At 37.2% G+C, this 26,661-nt stretch overlaps 1 long non-coding RNA gene across 1 annotated transcript; it reads right to left on the reverse strand.

Annotated features, from left to right (window-relative positions):
* Positions 1–9,112: 9,112 nt before the first annotated feature.
* LOC112941274 (uncharacterized) lies at positions 9,113–11,200 on the reverse strand. The gene is made up of 2 exons (XR_003246361.2): positions 10,678–11,200; positions 9,113–9,435 (listed from the first exon to the last, which is right to left on the reverse strand). It is a non-coding gene; the product is annotated as an uncharacterized lncRNA (long non-coding RNA).
* Between the last annotated feature and the right edge of the window lie 15,461 nt (positions 11,201–26,661).

Genomic DNA, 26,661 nt, shown 5'->3' on the forward strand with positions numbered 1-26,661 from the left:
CGAGGATCTCTTCCCTTAAGTAGGACTTGGATGCTCATCTTCATTCGAATGACATCGGCTAGTTGAAATCAAGAATGCAATTAATAAATCAAGAAGGAAACTCTTCTTCTGACTTAGATAAAGTATACTCATTACCTACTTGTAGAAACTAGAAAAAATTTGTGGCCAAACCTTTTCGTACTCCAGTGGTTCCCAATGTGCTTCGTATGAAAGATCATGGAGGCTTTTTGCTAAAACAGAGAGGTATAAGAGGATAGTTAGTTAGTTAAACTACCTCATAAGGACTCGTCCAGATTTTTCCTTTGTCGTGTTGTAAGTTAGTTTATACTTACACCTACGGTCCAAATATCGGGTAACGTTGGAACACATTCAATGGTACATGAAAGGAGCTTGTGGACTTGGAATGTTATATAGAAATTACAACTGTGCTCGTATTAAGTGTTTTGTTAATATTGATTGGGTTGGTTCCATAATTAACAAAAGATCCACTTCATGATATTGTATCTTAGTTGGTGGACACTTTTACTCATGCTGAGTAAAAAGCAATTTTTTGTATCTCGATCCAATGCAGAATTTGAGTATAAAGTTATGCCATAGTCGATATGTGAAATTGTTTGGATTTATCATCTTTTAACTAAAATGGGGTTGAAGCAACATACGCTAAAAAAAATTTAGTTTGATAATCAAGATTGTGTTAATATTACCTTAAACTCAGTGTATCATGCAATAAATAAAAATATTGAAGGTAATTGCCACTTTATTGATGACAAGATTCATGAAATAAAGATTTCCACTAGAAATTTGATGACAGAGCAACTAGCTGATTTTTCTACAAAGGTGGTTAGTTGAACTCGATTTTCGATTAGATTTTCAACAACTTGAGTGATACGACTGGAATTTAGACCCCAGACGATACCGACGGCATTGACCTCTCAGAGGTCGCAAACAAGCCTACTTATGTCATCCTTACTTTACATAGGTTAATTTTAGCGGAAAATTTGAAACTTTTGATTCTTTAAACATACTTGCTAAAAATTCTTAACATTTCATAATCGTTCATCGTCAAACCTCTTACATTAAAGAGATAAGAAACTGAAAGAAATAATTCATTAAGTAGTAATTGTATAATTGTCAAAATAGAATCAATAAAAAGTCTAAACCAGAACAGGAAAGAAACGCTAGTGCAACATGCTCCACTATTCTCAACTCTAAAACTGCGCTAGAATGTAAAACAGTAGCATCCTCGAAAGCATGAGGACCTACAACACTCCGGATGAATGCTGACGTCTGGATAGCTTCAACAATGAACTTGTATCTCTATCTCCCACATGTGCCTGCACCTAAACTAGTATAAATGTATAGGGTTAGTAAACACTTGTACTAAGTATGGTGTATGCAAGCACACACAAAGGACCTGCATGAGAAAGAACAACTCTTTCCCAATGACATGATTTTTGGAAGTCAAGTCAGTAGACTTGCCAAATTGAGGTTAGGAAATTTAGTGAACTTTTCAAATTGAGTTAGGAAGGTCATGCCATGAGAATAACATGCATCATTATAAATATCGTATTGCACACAGAACATAACATCTTCATATAGTACATATCATAGCATACATCATATAATAGATAGTTTCTTTTATATCATTCATTCATATGCCATGAGGTATTGGAATCATGGACTCGACATTAAGACATTCCAAAATGAGGGCTCAACACATGGGACCTTAATTACGGAGTCTTCATTAGCAAACACAGAGTTTGCTTCATCCATTCATACTTTATTTCATTTCATTCATAGGCTAGTGTGAACACCATATGTACCTAGGATGTAGTTTTAGACTATCATCGGGTTTGGTGTGCAATGATCATGTAACCTAATGTCATTACCTGAGTCTAGATCACCTCTTGATTATCATATCCTAACATATTCGGTATTATTCATTTCTTTATATACTTCATTTGAGGATGGCCTCATTCATTCATTGGGAACTTTAACTTTAACCGACATAGATCATGTGAGCGTCATGAAATCCAATGTCTCTCCCACACCGAAAAGAGGTGGAATCACCGATAAAAGTGACTCAATAACATGCTAGCGTATATGGGAATTTAACCCCACCAGATCCCTATATTGACAGCATAAGTTCAAAGACTAGGAGATGTATGGAGACACATACCCGGCAAGCCGGACAATCTCATGTAATGAGAGTTACGTGAACCTTCGCCCTTCTCGAAAGAAGGCATCACTGCTCATAGCTAGCCTATTGGTGATAAATATAAAGTTCCATTACATTCAACTCATTCGTCATGGAAGCTGGCTTCTAGTATGAGGACATCATAGTTCATTAGATGATTTCACATTTCATCATTAGTATTAAGTGTGTTAAACTCAATACTTTCATTAGAGTGTTAATAGAGACTGGTCTATTCATTATCTTACACTCTCATTGGTGATTACGTGTTGGTAACATTTATTTAGGCTCATTTGAGATTGTTCTCATCTTACACATTACCCTCATATCATGTTGTCACCACATTCTTCATTATTGGCACCTTTGCTTTTCATAGTTACTCACCTCTTATTACGTGAATGTTCATTTCTTCATTTCATAGTTCATCTAATAATATGTCAATGCACTTGGCCAGTTAGTGTTAACCCTCCTTGGTTTCAGCATTTCATTACGTACCTCTTAGGTTCACTTACTTTTGAATGTATGTTAGACTTATGTGTCTATACATACAAGTCATGGGGCTTCATTCATAGTTCGCTAAGTGATTCTTAGTTTCCTAAGATTCTGTATCACAACTCTTATGTATCTTGTATATATATGCCAAGATCTTTATTTTTTATCTAAGAAGATGGCATTACTCTTGGATATTTTACTCACGTAAGACTTATGAATCAATACGGAAGTTTGGGCACGGGAACCCAAATCTTTTATCACTTGGATATCATTTATATTTTTCATTAATTTTATATCTAATATTCATATCATTAAAACTCTTAATTAAATCTCAACTTTTACATTGAAGGATTAATTTTCTATTTTAATTAGAACTCTAAATTAAATCTCAACATTTGCATCAAAGGATTAATTTTCTATTTTAATTGGAACTATAAAGTCAATCTCAATATTTACATGAAAGAATTAATTTCTATTTCAATTAGAACTCTAAATTAAATCTCAACATTTTTATGGAAGGATAAATTTTCAATTTTAATTTTACTCTTAGTTAACCGAAGGGTTGGGGGTTCGAACCTCCTCAATCCCTTTTTATGTTTTTTTATTAGTTTCTTGTTGCCCATTCTTGCATAAACCAAGAGGTTGTGGGTTCAAACCCCCACAGCCTCTTCATTTTTCCTTTAATTTTCACTGGGGAAGGGAGGTTGTGGGTTCGAACCCCCACACCCCCCTTATTTTTTATTTTTTTAAATTCGCTCGCTGCTTCAGCCCTTGAGGTCGTGGGTTCGATTCCCACGCCTCGCGTTTTCTTTCTTATTATTTTTACTTTCTCTCACGCATACTTGAATGTCGTGGGTTCGAATACCATGCCTACCATTTATTTGCTAAATTAATTTCCTCCTCCTCTTTCCCCCAGGTCACGAGTTCAATTTCCCCCCCCCCCCCTCCAGCCCCATTTTCTTCTCCCCTTTCTCGCGAAAACAGTGCCTAGGGGTTCGATGCCCCCTTTTTTTTTCTTCCTCTCTCCAGACAACCAGCAGCTAAGGGGTTCAATTCCCTTTAGCCCCCTTTTTTTTCTTATTTTCAGCCTTCTCAACATGTGAGGTCTTGGGTTCAATTCCCATTGACCTCACTTATTTATTTCCGTTTTTTAAAAACCCAGAACTTAACCTTACGGGAGAGTATGAAATCTGGAAACTTTTAATTTTTTTCTTATCATTCTTCACTCATTTTAATCCCCTCTTTTATGAGTTTACTTAGATAAAAGGGTGTTATTAAACCCAAAATTTTTCATTAAAATGAACACCACATTACACACACAAAATACACCAAAAACACATGAATATTCGACCCCAAAACAGTGGCTAAAGCCACTGCCCACAATGCACACACAACACCAATTTTTTTGGTACACTTCGAATAACGTTTTCGTAATTTTCCTCACATAAAATATTTTCACACTTAATATAATACATCAATCATGCCTAAGTCTAGCAGCACAAAATACCCATCCTATGAATTTGTTTGGGAGCTAAGGACAAGGACATACAAAGGCGAACAAATTTAGTTTTCAAGAACTTAAGAAACGTTCGAAGGAAAGTACGCTTGGAGAAAGCATTCAAGGAGAGAAACCCATACCTTTTGATGTTGTTCTAGTGTGAAGCTATTGCCCGGAATCTCCTCCAAACTACACCCAATTCACTTCAACGTACACCCCACTTGTCGAACCTCTCTTAGCCTTGACGTTTTGATTACTTTGTCTTTTACTTAAAAAATCTTGTGAGTTCTTCAAGTGTGAAAAACTCTTGAGATGTTTTTCTAGTTTTTGTTGTGTTTGGCAGAATAAGGTGAGAGAGAGAGATTGACAACGTGAGAGAGAGTTGAGAAATGTGAGGGAGAGAGAGTTATTAGGATTAGGAGACTAAATTCAAGACTTAGTCAAAGTAGGTTTTAATTAACTTATAAAAATCTGATTTATTTTAATTAATACGTGAAAGGACCATTATGCCCTTAAAATTTTAGATTTTCAAATAATAATTAGATCACCTTAAGTATTTATCTATTCAATTTTTTTAGGATTGTTACATTATCCCCTCCCCTTTAGGAACATTCATCCCCGAATGACACTACCATTACATATAGTAATGCCAACTAGATCATAACTTAGTCGCTATGCATAGTCAACCAATAGCAACAAACTTGAAGAAATAAGGAAACATAGGCTTAAGAGTGGGAAGTCTAACCTCAATAGCTGAAAAGAGGAGGATAGAGGGGATCTCATGTCGGCCTCAGCCTCTAACATAGCACCCTCAACATGATGATTTCCCCACAATACCCTCACTGTGGCAATATCCTTGTTCCTCAGCCACTTGACCTGTCTTTCTAAAATCTCAACCAGTACCTCCTCATAAGACAATTCTTCACCAACCCCCAAACCTTCAACAGGTAGGATTGATGTTGGATCACCTAGGCACTTCTTCAACATAGAGACATGAAAGATTGGATGAATAGATGCTAGCTCCGCAGGCAATGCTAACTCATAGGCAACCTCACCCACACGTTGTAAGATCTCATATGGCCCCACATACCTCGGACTAAGCTTCCCTCTTTTACCAAATATCATCACCCTTTTCATAGGTGATATCTTCAAGTAAACCTGGTCACCAACATTAAATTCTAAGAACCACTTTCTATTATCGGCATATGATTTCTGTCTGCTGTAAGTAGTACCCAACTTGTCTCTAATCACTCTAGCTTTATCCAAGGCCTCATGAATGATCTCTGGACCCAAAATGGATTACTCTCTAACCTCGAACAACCCAACTGGAGATCTACATCTCCTACCATACAATGCCTGAAATGGTGTCGTCCTAATGGTGAAGTGATAGTTATTATTATACGAGAAATCTATCAAAGGAGATGGTCATCCCAGTTAACTTTGAAGTCAAACACACATGCTCTCATCATGCCTCCAATGTCTAAATGGTGCACTCTTCTTGCCCATTTGCTAAGGATGAAAGGCAGTACTAAGTTTCACCTGCATGCCCAAGCTTTTCTGGAAAGATCTCCACAAATGTGAAGTAAACTGAACTCCTCTATCTTAAACGATAGACAAAGGAATCCCATGCTATCTCACAATATCATCAATGTAGAGTATTGCATAATCCTTGGCTGTGTAAGTAGACTTCACAGAGAAAAAATGGGTACTTTTAATCAATATGTCCACAATAACCCATATAGAGTCATGTTGTCTCCTAGTCCTTGGAAGACCAACCACGAAGTCCATATTAATCGCCTCCCACTTCCAAGTCGAAACCTCAATAATTTGAGTCAGACCACCAGGCTTAAAATGCTCTGCCTTAACCTACTTACGATTAGCACAGTTAGCCACATATTCTGAAATGTACTTCTTCATGGCATCCCACCTATAAATCTGCATAAGATCATGATACATTTAGGTGGAACCTAGATGTATGGAATATGTGAAATCATGGGCCTCTGCCACAATCCTTGTCCGTAAATCATCCACATCTGGTACACACAACTTGTCCTTGTATCTAAGTATGTCATCATCTCCCAAAGTGAAAGACTCAATCATTTTTAATAACACTGAGTCCTTCAGCTCCATCAACATAGGATCAAGATGCTGGCCCTTTTTTACTTCAACTATCAGGTATGATTCAGAATTAGGGTGAACTGAAACACCCCCACTAGTAGAATCAACAAACAGCATACCCAGTTTGGTCAGTCTGTGTACCTTTTTTGCTAACTCCTTCTTATCGTCCTCAATGTGGATTGTACTCTGAATGCTCATCCTACTCAAAGCATCAGCCACAACATTAGCCTTACCTGGATGGTAGTGCACATTCATGTCATAATCCTTCAATAGCTCTAACCAGCTGTGTTGACGTAGATTCAACTCCCTTTGTGTGAACACATACTGGAGACTTTTATGATCTGTGAACGCATTCACATGCACTCCATACAGATAATGCCTCCACAGCTTCAATGCAAACACCAAAGCTGTCAACTCCAAGTCATGAGTGGGATAATTCTTTTCATGAACCTTGAGCTGTCTGGAAGCATAGGCTATCACCTCACTAGCCTGCATAAGAACAGATTCCTGACCAACCCTACATGAATAACAATAAACCGTGTAATTCTCACCACACTTAGATAGATTAAGCACCGGGGCTGAAGTGAGTCTATCCTTGAGCTCCTACAAACTCTTCTCACAAGTCTCCGTCCATTCGAACTTGGCTTTCTTCTTCGTCAAAGTTGTAAGTGGGGCAGCGATGGAAGAAAATCCCTCCACAAACCTGTGGTAGTAACCAGCCAATCCTAGAAATCTAGGTATATCGGTGGGAGTAAGAGGCTTTTGCCGGTTCTTAATAGCTTCAGTCTTCCTGGGGTCCACCTCTACACCTTGATCAAACACAACATGACCCAGGAAGGTCACTGATCTCAGCCAGAATTCACACTTGCTGAATTTAACATACAACTGATGTTGTCTAAATACATGCAAGGTTAGTCTCAATTGATGTTCATACTCTTCCTTGATCTTAGAGTAGATGAGAATGTCATCAATGAATACTATGACAAAAGAGTCAAGGTATTCATGGAAAACTCTGTTCATGAGATCCATAAATGATGCAGGTGCATTCGTGAGATCAAATGACATGAGTAGAAACTAATAGTGACCATAGAGGGTAAGGAAGGCTATTTTTGGGATATCTCCATCCCTAACCCTAAGTTGATGGTATGCTGAATGAAGATCAATCTTAGAGAAGAAACTAGACCCTTGAAGTTGATCGAACAAATCATCTATTCTGGGGAGGGGATACTTATTCTTTAAAGTGACTTTGTTGAGCTGCCAATAATCGATACACATTCGAAGGGTCCCATCTTTCTTCTTTACAAACAACACTAGAGAGCCCCAAAGGGATATGCTCGGCTGAATGAAACCCTTATCAGTGAGATCTTTTTACTGCAACTTCAACTCTTTGAATTCTACTGGAGTTATTCGATAAGGAGGAATTGAGATTGGTTTAGTGTTGGGTTCTAAGTCGATACAAAAGTCAATCTCTCGAAAGGGAGGGAATTCAGGCAAATCTTCAGGAAATGCATCTAAGAACTCATTCACTACGGGCACTGATTCTATGGAAGGAATGTCATGATATAAATCATTAACACTTACAAGATGACATAATAACCCCTTGGAAATCATTTTATTATCTGTAAGATTTGAAATCAAGGGATTAGGACGACTCGAATTGTACCCATCCCAGACTAACTCTTCTTCATCAGGGAAACAAAATCTCACCACTCTACTACGACAGTCCAAGAGAGCATAACAACTGTAAAGCAAGTCCATGCCAAGAATAATATCAATCATGCATGGGTAACTCAATCAAGTTTGCACACATAGTCTTACCACTTACAACTATTGGGCAATCCTTGTATACCCTATCAGTTCTTACATTATCTCCTAAAGGCGTATTAACCACTATAGGATCACGCAGAACTTCAGGTAGTATTTAAAAAGTAAGGGCAAGCAGAAGAGTCGGAAAGGAAAGCATAGACCCTTGATGAAGTAGAGCATATATAGAAGTTGAGAATACTTGCAGCAAACCTGTGACCACATCAGCGGACTTCTTCTGCTCCTCCCTTCCCTTCAGAACATAGAATATGTTCCTCTTGAAAGGCTCGGCTGCTGCTGCACTCTGAGGGTTAGGCCTAGGTTGAAAATTTCGTTTAAGGCTATGGATGTGATTCTGGCCTTAGATAAATTTGTAAAGCCTTCCCTTTGTATTAATTATAAGATTAATAAAGGTTGGGACGAATTCCTGTATATTCTGTTTGCTGTTTAACTTTGTTGCTTAAGTAATTCTATACTTAGTCAAATCTGTGTGAGTAAGATAGGCTGAGTGTTGCAATCGTTTGCAGGACTGCGTAGGATGACGTTTGGTAAAAATAAATCGACCCTCTCTCAATATATATAATAGTGAAAGGTGATAGTGCTTAGGTGTCAGCGCCACAATTAATCTCACATTTATGCTTTTAAAAGTCAACTAATAATTAATTATATATACAGCAATCCGTAAAGAAATTTCAATTTCGTAAAAAAAAAATCATGTTACTGCTAAATATACATGTGTCATCTTCTTAGGTATACACTATTTTTTATATTTAAAATAATAATTAATTAAAAAATAAATATTATCATTTGTTAGGATTTGGATATATGTACATGTCAACTACTTAAAGTTTAAAGTATCTGACATAAATTTATTCAAGTAACTTCTGTATTCGACATAAATATTAATTTACTATCGTTCAGTAGCCTAATATATAATCTGTTATTCTATAATAAAAAAAAATCAAATACATTTTTAACAATTAATTTTATATATATATATATGTATATAAAAGTTAACTTTGACTATAGATATATCCACAACCCTATAGAAGACATTAATATTACAATTTACTACTATGATTTGCGTAATAAATAATTATGTGTCATCTGCTCAAGTACCAAATAGCAATATGTTTCCATCTGAATTAAATTGTGATTCTGTAATAAAAATAAATCAAAATCAATTTTAATTAAGAGCAGTTTTTTTAATAAAGAGGTTCCATATCTCCCCACTTTCTTATCCACAATTCTTAAACTTGCCTCAAAAAGCACCGTTGAGAAAAAGATCCTTGGCCCTATTAAGCTGCTTCCTAACTCACTTGCAATATACCTATATAAAGATATCATATGTGTCAAATGTTTTTGTCGAGTTTCAAAAAAATATGGCTTTACAATGTAACACAATATCTGAAATTACCAAAAACAAAATGAAATGGAATTTAAAAGTTGGCGTTGTTCATTTTCGGACAACGCCTAACAAATACAAGCCAGATATTCCGATGGTGCTGATTTTGCAAAATGAAAAGGTACGATTTAAATCAGATTTTAAATTTAATTTTATCCTCAAATTTTATTATATATTGATGATAATGATTAATGGTTTTACAAAATTTTATTTGCCTATAGGATGATCGAATACATGCATTTATTGAAAATTACACAATAAAGTATTTTAGAGACAAGGCTCATGCTTAAAGTCTAGATTAAGGATTATAATATTAACAAGAATGATAATGTCTATAATGTAGTTAAGTTCATTGATGATGAAGCATTACTAAAGGAATATTGTCATCCTTCTATTATAAACAGTTTGACTGTTAAGTGTCAAAGCATTAAAATTAATTTAACTCTAATTTTCATAAAAATCAAATAAGTATAATTTTTGAAACAGGATGCATCCCTTGATTGTGAACAGATCATTGATGAAGATAAACTAATTGAGGTATATAATTTTATTCAACCTATATTTCGTATTTTAACTTTTCAGATTATAAAACATAGAATGTTATCTTAAATTATGGGTTTAACTATGCAACACACATAAATTAAATTTTTCTATATGCATTTAAATTGTTTACACAATAGCATTTCAGATTATGGTTCCTTACAAACAAAAGATTTTGTAAAAGATGTGATTGATTTTACTGGAAAGTAATATCCAAATAATGGCAAAAACGTTGGAGTTCGGTCAACAAATGCAAATGATGAGAGAATAAATGTCAAATTATCACGTAACAAGTTACAGAATGTTACTAAGAATGAGAAGAAGACATAAGTTTGTCAGAATGATAGGTTTTAATTATTCAAGATAGCTTATTTTAGAATATTAAACTATCTACTTCAGTTTTAAGAATGTATTGAATTTTTTAAGTACTACTGATTGTTGTTATTTTACTTTCTATATATGCTTATCATGTCTTTTCACTTTTTAAGATGTATCATTCTTTGTGTGATATATTAAGTTAATTTCTCAAGTTTCAAATAGCAAAATCTATCAAATAACTTCAAATAAGAATGTGTTGAATACAGATAATATTATGACTGATGCAAGAAATAGTAATTACATACTAACCTTAACCTTAAGTATTCCATATAAAGCAGTTATCCTCCCAAAACATATACTTGTAGGAAATATTTCTTCAAATAAACAGTGTCTAAGTAATCTACAAAGCATAAAAGACAATTAATTAAATAATGAAATTTTTAAAGTAATTGTTCTCACATAAAAGTTAAAGGTAAAAGAAGTTGATGAACCACCTGCTTCACCAGCCACAACTTACGATAGATAAAAGCAAAAATCTGAGGAACTGCAAAGCATACCTGAAACTTCAGCAGAAACTGAAGAAAATATAGCATCAAGGAAATTGAGCCTCTTACTGTTTGAAGAAGTTAAGAAACAAGATGATACACCTGCATTGGATGTCACTAGCATATATATTGCAGAACTAACCAAGGAACCCCTGACTCAGATTATTCCTGATCAAGTTGTCGCTATTACCAAAAGTTAACCAGAGGTCCAAGCAGAGGCTGAAAAATATTTATACTTTAAGCAAAGAATCTTAAATAGACCGTGTGGAGTAAAAACATGACCAGCAGCCAACATTAGTTGACATCGAGGAACCATCAATTAAGGCTGTTCAGGACAAGAAGGAGCAAGTTGATCTAGCGGCAGAATTTCCAAAAGCAGAACACAAGGAAGAAGCTTCAAAACCTGTTTACATTGTAAAGGAAAAGCTAATGGAAGCTACTGAAAATATAAGACCTGAAGATATTGAGGCCGTTAGTGAAAATGATAAAGTGAATTAAGTCGATAAGGTAGAAAAGGACCCAAAAGGAGAACCTATTGTTCCAGAGAACTCAAATCAAGTTACCTCAACTACTTTTGTCACGACCCAAAACCGGGCCGCGACTGGCACCTACACTTACCCTCCTATGTGAGCGAACCAACCAATCTAAACCTTAACATTTCAATGTAATATCAACATAAAGTAATGCGGAAGACTTAAACTCATTAATAAAAACCAATAACTATTATTATCCCCAAAATCTGGAAGTCATCATCACAAGAACATCTATCTCAAATTACTAAATCTAAGAGTATCTAAGAAACTAAACATAAATAGAAAGCTAGTCCATGCCGGAACTTCAAGGCATCAAAACATGAAGAAGAAGATTCAGTCCAAGCTAGAAGCTTTAGCTCACCCTGAAATCCGGTATAATTGAAGACTGGCTAGAATTACTGTTGAGTCAAAGATGACAGCACGTTTGCTGCACTCCACAAATAAACAAGAAGAAAACATAAAAGTAGGGGTCAGTACAAATCACGGGTACTGAGTAGATATCATCGGCCAACTCAAAATAGAAATCAATATATACCAAGTAATATCATAAAATCAACTATGATACTCAACATGTAGCAACAGCAAGTACTATATCATTAACAATTACCGTCAAGTTCACACATGAGGACTCAAGCCTCAATACCATACTCATTTGGGAATTATATTCATTAGATTGAGTATATTAACATCTTTCAAGATTCATTATCTTTATTTCTCTTGTGTCGGTACGTGACACTCCACTCCCTCATATTCATTAATCCTCTTGTGTCGGTACGTGACACTCCGATCCCCTACTACTATGTGTCGGAACGTGACACTCCGATCCCCTAAATCTACGTGTCGGTTCGTGACACCCGATCCCCTAAATCTACATGTCGGTTCGTGACACTCGATCCCCTAAATCTACGTGTCGGTTCGTGACACCCGATTCCCTAAATCTACGTGTTGGTTCGTGACACCCGATCCCCTAAATCTACGTGTCGGTTCGTGACACCCGCTCCCCTAAATCTACGTGTCGGTTCGTGACACCCGATCCCCTAATCTCCTTCTATCAATTCATCAAGCCTTCTTTCTTTTACCAAGGCACCATCAATCTCATTATTTTAGTTCATCACGCCTTCTTTTATACCAAGGCATCATCATTAACAAGAGATTAGGGGTTTACAAGATTAGGGATTCAATAACTTCATCATGCTTATATAATAACAATTATATAATTACATTCATGCAAGCATACAATTAAGCACATAGCAGGGTTTACAATATTATCAATACATATCATTCGCTATTAAGAGTTTACTACGAATATCGTAAGAGAAAAACCATAACCTACCTCCACCGAAGATTCGTGATCAAGCAAGCAATTTCCCAAGCTTTGTGTTTTTCCTCTCGTTCTATCCTCTCTCTTTCATTTCTCTTTCCTTCTCTTTGTTCTTTCTATTTTCTTTATTTCAACCCTCTTTCTTTTACCTTAATTAGTATATAATTAAGAATAAAATATGGCAATAATAACCCACTAATTAACTTAAGGTTACCTCTTTTAACCCCCAAGTAATTGGACTTATTAACCTTAGCCCGCTAACTTTATAATTAAAGTAGGAATAGTCCAAAACGTGTAAAGAAATCCATCCCAGACTGGGATTACGCAACCTGCGACGGCCCGTCGTGCCTTCGATGGTCCGTCCTGCAGGTCGTCGCAAGGTTCAGAGACTCAATTTCCACCAAAGAGTCTGTGACGGTCTGTCCTGCCATTTTGTTACGAAGTTCAGAGAGTCGATTTTCAGTACCCAATTTCAGATTTTCTAAGTGTTTTGAAACGAGACCCTGCGATGGTCTGTCGTGCCCATGACGGTCCGTCGTGGGGTCCGTCGTCTCAGCCAATTTTCCAGAAATAAAATCTGCTGCTCAAAACGACTAAACAGTCGTTACAATAGATACCAATTTACCCATCGTTCGTCCTCGAACGATCAAGAAGAAGGAAAAAAGGGCGAAAAGGAGTACCTGAATCTGTAAACAGGTGTGGGTATCTTTCTCGCATATCGGCCTCCTTCTCCCAAGTGGCTTCTTTAACCGGCCGATTCTTCCATTGCACCTTGATGGATGCAATCTCCCTTGACCTCAACTTGCGAACTTCTCTCTCTAAAATAGCAACAGGCTCCTCCTCATAAGACAAATTTTCGTCAAGCAAAACTGAATCCCAACGGATAATGTAGTTCCCATCCCCATGGTATCTTTACAACATATACACATGAAATACCGGATGTACTGCGGACAGACCTGGAGGCAAGGCTAATTCGTAAGCCACCTCCCCTACTCGCTTAAGCACTTCAAAGGAACCAATATACCTTTGGCTTAGTTTACCTCTTTTACTAAACCGCATCACCCCTTTCATTGGCGAAACTTTCAACAAGACTTGTTCACCCTCCATGAACTCTAAGTCTCTAACCTTTCGATCTGCATATTCTTTTTGCCTACTTTACGCCGCTAGAAGCTTTTCTTGAATAGATTTCACTTTCTCTAATGAATCCCTCAAAAGGTCAGTACCCCAAGGTCTAACTTCAAATGCATCAAACCACCCAATGGGAGACCTACATTTTCTCCCATACAGTGCCTCAAATGGAGACATATCAATGCTTGAGTGATAGCTATTGTTGTAGGAGAACTCTGCTAAGGGTAAGAAGCTATCCCAATGGCCACCAAATTCTATCACACATGCACGAAGCATATCCTCCAACACTTGAATCGTTCGCTCAGACTGACCATCGGTCTGAGGATGGAACGCAGTACTAAGGTCCAACCTAGTACCCAATTCGGCATGCACTGTTTTCCAAAACATAGAAGTAAACTGCGTACCTCTATCTGATATAATGGAGAGTGGAACCCCATGCAATCGCACCACTTCCGAGATGTAAAGTTTGGCTAACTTCTCTGCATTGTAAGTCACCTTGACCGGAATGAAGTGAGCAGACTTTGTTAACCTATCAACAATTACCCAAATGGAATCAAACTTTCCCAATGTCTTTGGAAGACCAACCACGAAATCCATTGCAATCCTTTCCCACTTCCATTCAGGAATGGGCATTCTCTGAAGTGTTCCTCCGGGCCTTTGGTGTTCATACTTTACTTCTTGACAGTTTGGACATTTGGCAATAAAATCCACAATATCACGCTTCATTCTACTCCACCAAAAGTGTTGCTTTAGGTCACGGTACATCTTGGTTGCACCCGGATGTATCAAATACCTTGAACTATGAGCCTCTTTCAGAATAGTGTTGATCAAATCATCGACGCGGGGTACATATACCCTTCCCTTGATCCTCAAAACACCTTCCTCATCGATTTGTGCTTCCTTAGCCTCTCCTTGCAATACCTTATCTTGGATTCTGTGCAGTTTCTCATCATCAAACTGTCTTCCCTTAATCTTGTCAAGAAAGGAAGATCTTGCCTCCACACAAGCCAACAATCCTCCCTTTTCATTTACTTCTAATCTCATCAAGTCGTTAGCTAGAGTCTGAACCTCTCTAGCCAATGGACGCCTGGAGACTTGCAAGTGAGCTAGGCTCCCCATGCTCCCTGCCTTTCTACTTAAGGCGTCTGCCACAACATTAGCCTTTCCCGGATGATACAAGATAGTGATATCGTAGTCCTTTAGTAGCTCCATCCATCTCCTCTGTCTCAAGTTCAAATCTTTCTGAGTAAAGACATACTGAAGGCTACGATGATCCGTGTAGACCTCACACTTAACCCCATATAAATAGTGTCTCCATTGCTTTAATGCAAAAACTACCGCAGCCAATTCCAAATCATGAGTTGGATAGTTACGTTCATGCACTTTCAATTGCCTCGAAGCATAAGCAATCACATTCTTCTCTTGCATTAGTATTGCACCCAAACCAGAATAGGATGCATCACAATAAACAATGAAGTTCTTACCCTCTACGGGCAAGGTGAGAATGGGTGCGGTAGTCAACAAAGTCTTGAGCTTCTGAAAGCTTTCTTCACACTCGTCCGACCATACAAATGGAAAATTTTGCTTAGTCAAGTTCGTCAATTGGGAAGCAATAGAAGAGAATCCCTTGACAAATCGGCGGTAGTAGCTAGCTAACCCAACAAAGCTCCTTATTTTTGACACATTAGTAGGTCTTACCCAATTCTTCACTGTCTCAATCTTAGAAGGATCCACCATCACTCCATCCTTAGAAACCACGTGCCCCAAGAAGGACACTGCATCTAGCCAAAACTCACACTTAGAGAACTTGGCATAAAGCTTTTTCTCCCTCAACATTTCCAATACAATTCTCAAATGCTCCTCATGTTCCTTCTTACTTTTAGAGTATATCAGTATATTATCAATAAATACGATCACAAAGAGATCCAAATATGGCTTAAAAATCCTTTTCATCAAACTCATGAACGCAGCAGGGGCATTCGTAAGACCAAAAGACATCACTACAAATTCGTAATGCCCATACCTTGTTCGAAAAGCAGTCTTTGGCACATTCGTTGCCCGTATTTTCAATTGATGATAACCGGATCTCAAGTCAATCTTAGAGAAGACACAAGCACCTTGTAACTGATCGAACAAGTCATCAATGCGAGGAAGAGGATACTTGTTCTTTATGGTTACCTTGTTCAACTGCCGGTAGTCTATGCACATCCGAAAACTCCCTTCCTTCTTCTTCACAAACAAAACCGGAGCACCCCAAGGAGATGCACTTGGTCTAATGAAGTCTTTGCTCAACAACTCTTGAAGTTGGACTTTTAACTGTCTTAACTCCGCGGGAGCCATTCTATAAGAGGGTATAGAAATGGGGCGAGTACCCGGTTCAAGATCAATACAGAAGTCAATATCCCTATCTGGTGGCATACCAGGAAGATCTGCAGGGAACACATCCAGAAACTCACGGACCACCGAAACCGACTCAATTGAAGGTACTTGGGTAGTGTCATCCTTGAGATGTGCCAAGAAAGCTAAACACCCTTTACTAACCATTTTCTTAGCACGAAGAAAGGAGATGATACGCACCGGATTGGAAGTGTAGTCACCCTCCCACACTAATGGATCTGTCCCAGGCTTGGCTAACGTCACCGTTTTAGCATTACAATCCAAGATCGCAAAATGCGGAGAAAGCCAAGTCATACCCAGAATTACATCAAAATCAACCATTTCTAAGATAACCAAATCTACATAAGTGTTTCTCCCCACAAAGTTCACCAAACAAGACCTATATACCTTTTCAACTACCACAGACTCACCCACCAGAGTAGAAACACGAATAGGCATATCAAGTAATTCACAATGTAAATTTAGACCATTAGCAAATGAGGAAGATACATAAGAAAATATGGATCCAGGATCAAACAATACAGAAGCCATGCAATCACAAACCAGAAGATTACCTGTGATGACAGCATCAGATGTCTCCGCCTCTGATCTCCCAGGGAAAGAATAACAATGGGCCCTTTCGTTTGTTTGTCCGTTGCCCCTACCATGTTGTGATGTAGTGGCTCCAGTTTGCCCATCACCTCGGCCGTTTTGGTGACCACCATTACCTCGACCACCACGTCCTCCAGAATAACGGCCTCTACCATGACCACCTCTACCTCTAGCTATTGGGGGTCTATAACTCTGTTTGGGACAATTCCTCCTAATATGTCCAGTCTCCCCACATCCACAACACTCTCTAGAGTCAAGCATAGGTCTCTCAGAGAAGTTTTGACCGGTCTGAGGTGGACCCCCAACTACAGTCTGTAGTGAAGACTGAATAGGTCGAACTGAGTAACCTCCGGAACCCTGTCTTCTAGAGTAAGAACCGTTGAACTCACCTCCCTTTCGAAACCTCCTTGATGTCGATGCCATGGTGAATTCATCTGGCTTCACTCCTTCCACCTCTACCACGAAATCTACCACTTCTTGGAAGGATTTTGCCGTAGCCGCTACCTGTAAGGCTGAAATCCGCAACTCTGACCTCAACCCCTTCACAAAATGACGAATCCGCTCTTGTGGACTGAAACAAAGTTGGGTGGCATATCTGGATAGTGCACGAAACTTAGCCTCATATGCATTGAACGACATCCTACCTTGCTCTAGGCTCAAGAACTCATCCCTTTTCCTATCCCTCAAAGTCCGGGGGATATACTTCTCCATAAACAAGCTACAGAACGAGGCCCAAGTCATAGGTGGTGCCTCTGTTGGTTGACACTCAACATGTGACCGCCACCACATTTTAGCGTTCCCTTGAAACTGATAACTCACGAACTCAACACCAAACATGACAGTCAACTAGAAAATCGTAAGCATCCTCAGATTCAGCACCTTTGAAGACTGGAGGTTTCAATTTCAAGAACTTACTGAAAAGTTCATGCTGATCATTTGTCATTATAGGCCCAGTAGTCAGACGTGGAAACGTGCCTATGTCCAATGAGGCATCCATACGAGGAGCCATAGTGACTGCATGTTGTACCTCTGAAACCGGAGGTGTTGGTGCAGAAAACACTGGAGGTGCCTGACCCTGATCAGACAACCCACTAAGATAAGCGAGAACCTGATTGATCATCTCTGGGGTAGGTTAGGGTGGCAATTCCTCATTTTGCACTTGTTCATTCTCCCCTTCCTCACCCTCTCTTACTACTTCCTGAGTCGGTGGAGGAGTCACCGCCCTAGCATCAGGTGGGCTAGGTGCTTGTCCTCTTCCTCTAGAGGACGCCCTCCCACGACCTCTACCACGGCCTCTTGCCGTTACTCTTCCTCGAGCCACAGCCCCAGTGGCTGGCTCAGACGCTTCTTGTCTTGCCGATGTTGATGTTGGCGCAGTCGTTGCTCTAGTTCTAACCATCTGCGAAATAGAGTAAAGATGGTCAGATACCAATTTGTATCACCTAGATACCAATTGGATCCAAGTAATAGCACGAAAGAAAGAATGACAGAATGGAATTTTCCTAAAGTCTTATAGCTTCTCAAAGAAAAGTAAAGGCGTCTCCCTACCGTTCCTTAAGACTCTACTAGACTCGTTCCTGTGTGATGAGACCAACGAACCTAATGCTCTGATACCAAGTTTGTCACGACCCAAAACCGGGCCGCGACTGGCACCCACACTTACCCTCCTATGTGAGCGAACCAACCAATCTAAACCTTAACATTTCAATGTAATATCAACATAAAGTAATGCGGAAGACTTAAACTCATTAATAAAAACCAATAACTATTATTATCCCCAAAATCTGGAAGTCATCATCACAAGAACATCTATCTCAAATTACTAAATCTAAGAGTATCTAAGAAACTAAACATAAATAGAAAGTTAGTCCATGTCGGAACTTCAAGGCATCAAGACATGAAGAAGAAGATCCAGTCCAAGCTAGAAGCTTTAGCTCACCCTGAAATCCGGTATAATTGAAGACTGGCTAGAATTACTGTTGAGTCGAAGATGACGGCACGTTTGCTGCACTTCATAAATAAACAAGAAGAAAACATAAAAGTAGGGGTCAGTACAAAACACGGGTACTGAGTAGATATCATCGGCCAACTCAAAATAGAAACCAATATATACCAAGTAATATCATAAAATCAACTATGATACTCAACATGTAGCAACAGTAAGTACTATATCATTAACAATTACCGTCAAGTTCATACATGAGGACTCAGGCCTAAATACCATACTCATTTGGGAGTTATGTTCATTAGATTGAGTATATTAACATCTTTCAACATTCATTATCTTTATTTCTCTTGTGTCGGTACGTGACACTCCGCTCCCTCATATTCATTAATCCTCTTGTGCCGGTACGTGACACTCCGATCCCCTACTACTATGTGTCGGAACGTGACACTCCGATCCCCTAAATCTACGTGTCTGTTCGTGACACCCGATCCCCTAAATATACGTGTCGGTTCGTGACACCCGATCCCCTAAATCTACGTGTCGGTTCGTGACACCCGATTCCCTAAATCTACATGTCGGTTTGTGACACCCGATCCCCTAATCTCCTTCTATTAATTCATCAAGCCTTCTTTCTTTTACCAAGGCACCATCAATCTCATTATTTTAGTTCATCACGCCTTCTTTTATACCAAGGCATCATCATTAACAAGAGATTAGGGTTTTGCAAGATTTGGGATTCAATAACTTCATCATGCTTATATAAGAACAATTATATAATTACATTCATGCAAGCATACAATTAAGCACATAGCAGGGTTTACAATATTATCAATACATATCATTCGCTATTAAGAGTTTACTACGAATATCGTAAGAGAAAAACCATAACCTACCTCCACCGAAGATTCGTGATCAAGCAAGCAATTTCCCAAGCTTTGTGTTTTCCCTCTCGTTCGATCCTCTCTCTATCGTTTCTCTTTCCTTCTCTTTGTTCTTTCTATTTTCTTTATTCCAACCCTCTTTCTTTTACCCTAATTAGTATATAATTAAGAATAAAAGATGGCAATAATAACCCACTAATTAACTTAAGGTTACCTCTTTTAACCCCCAAGTAATTGGACTTATTAACCTTAGCCCTTTTACTTTATAATTAAAGTAGGAATAGTCCAAAACGTCCCTTAAAACGTATAAAGAAATCCGACCCAGACTGGGATTACGCAACCTGCGACGGCCCGTAGTGCCTGCGACGGTCCGTCCTGCAGGTCGTCGCAAGGTTCAGAGACTCAATTTCCACCAAAGAGTCTGTGACGGTCCGTCACACATGTGACGGTCCGTCCTGTCATTTCGTTACGAAGTTCAGAGAGTCGATTTTCAGTACCCAATTTCAGATTTTCTAAGTGTTTTGAAACGAGACCCTGCGACGGTCCGTCGTGCCCATGACGGTCCGTCGTGGGGTCCGTCGTCTCAGCCAGTTTTCCAGAAATAAAATCTGCTGCTCAAAACGACTAAACAGGTCGTTACAACTTTAGAAACACTAATACAGAAAATGGATGAGGAAAGTCCTACAGAAATTGCTTTAGACAATGTTGTCATGGAGGGCTTTGTTCTAGAGTCTCTTTTAACTTTAGATTTAATGTTGATATCCTGTACCAAGTATTTAAAGGAGTTCATAAATGCTTACAGATATTCAAAAGAAACAGCACATTAAAAATTGACTTCAATAAGTTAAAACAAGTAAACACACAATTATATTTATTATGTTAATTTTAGTAAACTAAATTATAATTATCAAGCATATGAATTATAGATCATTAAGCTCTTCATCTGAATCATGAATCATAATATAGGTAGAAGCACATTGAACGTACAGAAAATATCAATATAAATCAGAATAAATTATAGATACTAATGTAAAAAGAAAGAAACAAATTGAGTGGAAAATAAAAGCTTAACTAAATATTTGTAAATGTTAAACATCTTATCGAATTTTTAATACTTCCTTCGTCTCATTTTATGTGGCAATATTTGACCGGACACGAAGTTTAAGAAATAAATAAACACTTTGAAATATTTATCAAAGTGCCCTTCAAAATTAGATTCACTTTTCTCTCTGTTCATAAATGTATTTAAGTACTATTTTAAAATATAAGTGGGATCAACAAGCATAAAAAATAAATTATACATTTAAATACTTAACATAAAAAGAAATATGACATTTATTTTGGGACTGATCAAAAAAGAAATGATGTCACATAAAAAGGGACGAAGGACGTAATAAATAATTAGGTTTCCTGCTTCCGCAAGAAGCAATAATTAATCGCAATCTACAATAACATGTTAAGCATAAAAAATATTATAGAGATCTAACCAAACATTGCAAAGAACGTAAAAACTAATACGACCACAGAATAAACTTTCAATCACCTAGCAAAATAACAAAATCTGCTTCAATATAAGCTTATTTCAATTATGTTATAGCATGCATGTACTAAAATGACAAGAAGATGATTCTTGCTAATACTCTTCAAGCAAATTTCTTATTAAGCAAAGGTTAATTCAAGAAAATATAGAAAAAAATGAACACACCATTCAACAAAAACATACGATTGTTGCTTTAACGACTGAAGATCTATATACAATTTTAATACAAATCTTATTTCCAGTGTGATACCTTTCTTAGGCTTCGTTCTAATTTGGATCTTCGAATGTTGAAATGATTTTTTTTGCCAATGTTATGGTGATGAGATTAAAATTAGAGATTTCGTTATTACAAGATACTTAACAAGGCAACATCTGAAAAAATTAACAATAACAATGAACCCAATTGAGAAAGGGTAACAAAAGAATATAAAGAAAACAAATTAAAATTACTCTAAGTGAGATGAAAATAAAACAGGATCTTAGAGATGACGGTGATAGCTCTGACCGGCAACGATCTACAGTGGAAGCTCACTGTCTAAATTTCAAAAATAAACTTTAATTTGTGCATATTTGGTCTCCTTCCACAATCTACATCTAATATTTTTAATTTTTCATTCTGCTTTTTATTATTTTCTAAGACCTGATGTTTTTCCTCCAACTTTTTGCTTACATTTCTTTTTATTCAATAAATTGACCCATGGCCATTTAAAGTAAAGCAAAAAGGAAGAAAGAAAGATGGAATTATTGAAATGTGTGCATATAAGTCTTACTATACGATCAAGGCACAGTCGTACTCTTTTATATTACTTCCTTAGTTTTATACCTCTTTATCAAATTTTGAATTGTCATTGTTAATCATTTAAAATTTATAAAATATAAATTTATAAAATAATTCGGATTATATTGAATTCCTAAATATATTAATTTAAATAAATATTGTCGATTGATATAATTGACTTATATATTTAAGTCCAATAAATACGAATATAATTAAATTCTAAATTAATTGATTTGGGTTACATTGGATGAACTCAATTTGTCAAACTCAATTTCATTTCATTCTAGAGCCCATCTTGGCGTCACGTGAGCAAATGATTTTGCATGCCAAGTCAAATAAGAAAACCAATAGAATCATGACATGTGTCAAAGATGACAAGGCCGCTCCATAAAGCCCATATGTCATGTCACTAAAATCTGATTGGCTGAACGGAATCCTATTACAATCGCAACTCCTCTATTCTAAAACTATAAATAGGGGTCCTCATAATTCAGAAAAGAGACAGAAAATTCTAAACAAGAAGCTAGAGAAACAATGTGGTACAAACGCCATTTAATTCTCTACAAAGATACAAGTTTAAGAATTCAAGCATTCAAGTTCAAGAACGATCAAGATCAACACCACCGAATTCAAGAACAAGATTGAAGCCCTTGAATTCAAATAAAAGTCAAGATCAAGATAAAGTTCAAGTTCTAGTTCATCATAGATTCAAGAACAAGCTTTAAATCCCTTGAATATACATTTGAAAAGGCGAATTCAGAGGAATTATAGAGATTGTAACACTCGCATTTGAAATAATAAAATTGATTGTTGCTATAATTTTCCTTTCTTGTTTATTATTTTTCTCGACACGAGTTTTATTGTCTACAAATTCTGGCACGTCCAGTGGGATTTTCTCTACCTCTCATCTCAACTTTTCAAACATCAAAGAATATCGATATGACTTCCATGAACAATAACTCTTGATCAACCAACTCTAAGGTCACTAGCTCCAAATTCTCTACTGAAGGTGAAGACATCCTAGGTGTTACCTTTGGATGTTTTGGAGTTGTTACGAGAAGCAAAGCTGCTACACTAGGACAACAAACGCTTCAAGTGTCGTCTGCATCAACTCCTGTTTTTTGGTCTTCTACTCCAAAAGGAGCAAGTTTCTCCACAAATGCTCTAGAAGGAGGAAGTAGTGTTGCTGAAAAGATCAAAAAGACATTGGCTATACTTGAGCAATCTGGTTCCAAGAACTCTACCACAAGGGAGAACTGTGATTCAACTTATGAATCATCTCCACATATATCGCGTAACGTGAGTCCACTGAAAATATTAACTTACGCGGCAATCCATGTTACTCTCTCGCATCTTTGATGATCATGCAAACGATGGTGACTGTTGCTTCCTCTCTTGAGGAACAACTCGCAAATCTGACGAAGTTGGTTGAAGGATTGACGAAGCATGTACAACACCAAGAATCTCGAATTGACAAGTTGATGGACAAAATAGAAGGACTTTTAGATGGAGATGCGAGCCATGCATCTAGAAAGGGCATTGAAGTTCAAAAAATCGAAGATCCTGCTAAGAAAGCCCCGTTTATTAAAGAGATGCTAGTTTTCTCTGAAGGAATGATCCCGCTCGATCGCTTGAAGAAGTTTATTGAATGCACTATCAAATATAAGTATGAAATCTCCACCAAGTCTTCTCATATGTATGCTAAGATATACACTGCTAGGATTAATAACTTTAAAATGTCTGTTGGTTATCAATCTCCCATATTTCAACAATTTAAGGGAAAAGGAAATCCTAAACAACATGTTGCGCACTTCGTGGAGACATGTAATAATGCTGGAACGTATAGAGACTATCTTGTTAAACAGTTTGTGCGGCTCTCTAAAAGGAAATGTCTTTAATTGGTACACGAATCGCGAACCTAACTCTATTGATCGTTGGGAGCAACCAGAACATTAGTTTCTCAATCACTTCTATAGCACAAGGCGCACGGTGAGCATGGTAGAACTCACGAATTCTCGCCAAAGGAAGGATGAACCGTTCATAGATTTCATAAATCGATGGAGGAATACGAGCCTAAATTGCAAGGACAGGCTTAGTAAAGCTTCTGCAATCGAAATGTTTATTAAAAGGAATGCACTGGGAGCTTCTTTACATCTTGCAAGAAATAAAACCAAAATCTTTCGAGGATTTAGCTACTAGCGCTCATGATTTGGAGTTGAGAATGTTATCTGCCAGAAAAGATATGACTATTGTCCATGATCCTCCCAAAGGAAGGGACAAGAAGGAACCCAAGAGATGGAGCAAGCCACTGCCCAGAAATGATAACAAAGAATCCATGAGTGTAAATGGGTCACCCGCAAAGTTCACCACAAACGAGGGCGTAAAACAAAATATGAGAACGACTTTCCAAGCTCGTTCAAATCAAAAGTCGACGCTAAGGGAGATGCAAGGAAAAAATTATTCCTTCTTGGATTCTTACGTTTCTGAAATTTTTGATGAATTGCTTGAGTTAAATCTCATTGACTTGCCAGAGATGAAGCGACCCGATGAAGCTGGAAAAACTGATGACCCAAATTATTGCAAGTATCACAGACTTGTGAGTCATCCTCTTGAAAAATGATTTGTCTTTAAGGATAGAGTGATGCAATTAGCTAACGAAAATAAAATTATCCTTATGATAAGAAGTCTAGTTCTAACATGATCTCTATCATCTTTGGGTCACTAGATCCGGTCCAAATATATATCTCTGAAAAGCATGAAGAAGAGTCAGATGACCAGGGCGTTGACATAGATGGTGATTAGGGTTAGATTTTTGTAACTAGGTGAAGACACAACAAGTCAAGCTTACAAAAAGAATTATCCGAGCAACCGGTTAGAGGAAAAATGGTGAAGAAATCAGAGAAGTAAAAATCAATCAAGCGCCCCAAAAGGGGAAAGGTTGAAGTGCATCATAAAACCAAAAACCTCAACGAATTATGACTCTAGAGGAATTCTTGACAAGCTCGTTCAACACAAAGTCTACTCAAGGCAATGTCGAGCCATCATGTTTCAATGCGGATAAAGAACAAACAATAAAGGTTCCATCTACTGTAAAAGAAGGAACAACGAGTGAATCCTCAACAAAAGGATCTCCTAGGGAAGAAGAAAAAGAAACAAGGGAAATCTCAGAAATGATGTCTCTTTCATCTTTTGAAAAATCTATTGAAATTTCTTCCCAAGAAGCACATGTCTGTGATACTAAAATTACATTTACAGATACCGATCTTCTATTTGGTGAAACACTACGTGATCGTCCTTTGTATATGGTGGCTCATGTGCTAGAGAAGAAGATAAATAGAATCTTAGGGTGTATTTGGTATGAAGGAAAAAAATTTTCATGGAAAATGTTTTCCTAGAAAATGTTTTCTTGGAAAACAAGTAGATTTTGGACTTATTTTCTCATGTTTGGATTGTGAGTAGAAAATATTTTCTGAAAATAATTTTTAGTGTTTGATTTATGAATGAAAATGTTTTTGATGAACATCTTTTATTTTTAATAGAGTAAAAAATAATTTATGATATTAAAAATATTTTTTAAAAACAATTTTTTTTTGGGGGGGGGGAGTTTGGGGGGTTGGGGGCAGTGAGAGGGAGTTGGAGTGAAAAAATAAAAATTGGTAGTTCATAGTATTTTTAAAAAGCAAAATTATTTTTTTGGGGGGTTGGAGGTGGGGTGGGGGACATGTAGGGGTGTGTAGGGGGGAGATAGGAGTTTTAAAAAAAAACTTTGAAGTTGAAAATATTTTCAAAAAGCAAAATTAATTTTTTGTGGAGGGGGTGGGGTTGGGGGAGGGAGGGTTAGGATCGGTTAAAAAAATAATATTTTGAAATTGAAAATATTTTTTTAAAAATTGTGTTTTTCCCAAAAAAAATATAATTTGAAATTGGAGGAGAGCTTTGGAACATGTTTTGCTTAATTTTTGAAGGGAAGTTATTTTCCTTAATTTTGAGGAAAATGAGTTGATTTGGAAAATATTTTCCAAAACTTTTGCCCCAACCAAAAATGAGAAAATTAGAAAACATTTTCCAGAAAATATTTTCCTTTATACCAAACACACTATTAATAGATGAAGGATCTAGAGTCAACAATTTGCCTATCCACACATTGAAGGAACTTGGCCTCACGACTTGGGAACTTAGTGAAAGTCGTATGTTGATACAAGGATTTAATCAAGGAGGGCAGATGTCCATAGGCTCTATTAAATTAGAGGTCCACATGGAAGATTTGCGATCAAGTGCATGGATGCATTTGATTGACGCAAAGACATCATACAATATATTACTTGGAAGGCATTGGGTACATGAGAGTAGAATTATCTCATCTTCTTACTATCTATGTTTGAAATATCTAGAAGGTGGAATTGAAAGAAAGATAGTTGCAGATGATAATCCTTTCACCGAAGTGGAGACATACTTTGCAGATGCGAAATTTTATTTGAAAAGTTATGTTGTTAAAGGGGTCAAATCCAATGACGTCAAATCAATAAAGATTGATAAGATTATAAGCAAAAGAATTGATGCGGATATCTAAAAGGTGAAAATTGACATTAAAGACTCTTGTCCCATTCTTAATGAAGGGAAGATCATGTCTT

Source organism: Solanum lycopersicum, chromosome 4 (genome assembly GCF_036512215.1).
Source record: "Solanum lycopersicum chromosome 4, SLM_r2.1".
Lineage (NCBI taxonomy): Eukaryota > Viridiplantae > Streptophyta > Magnoliopsida > Solanales > Solanaceae > Solanum > Solanum lycopersicum.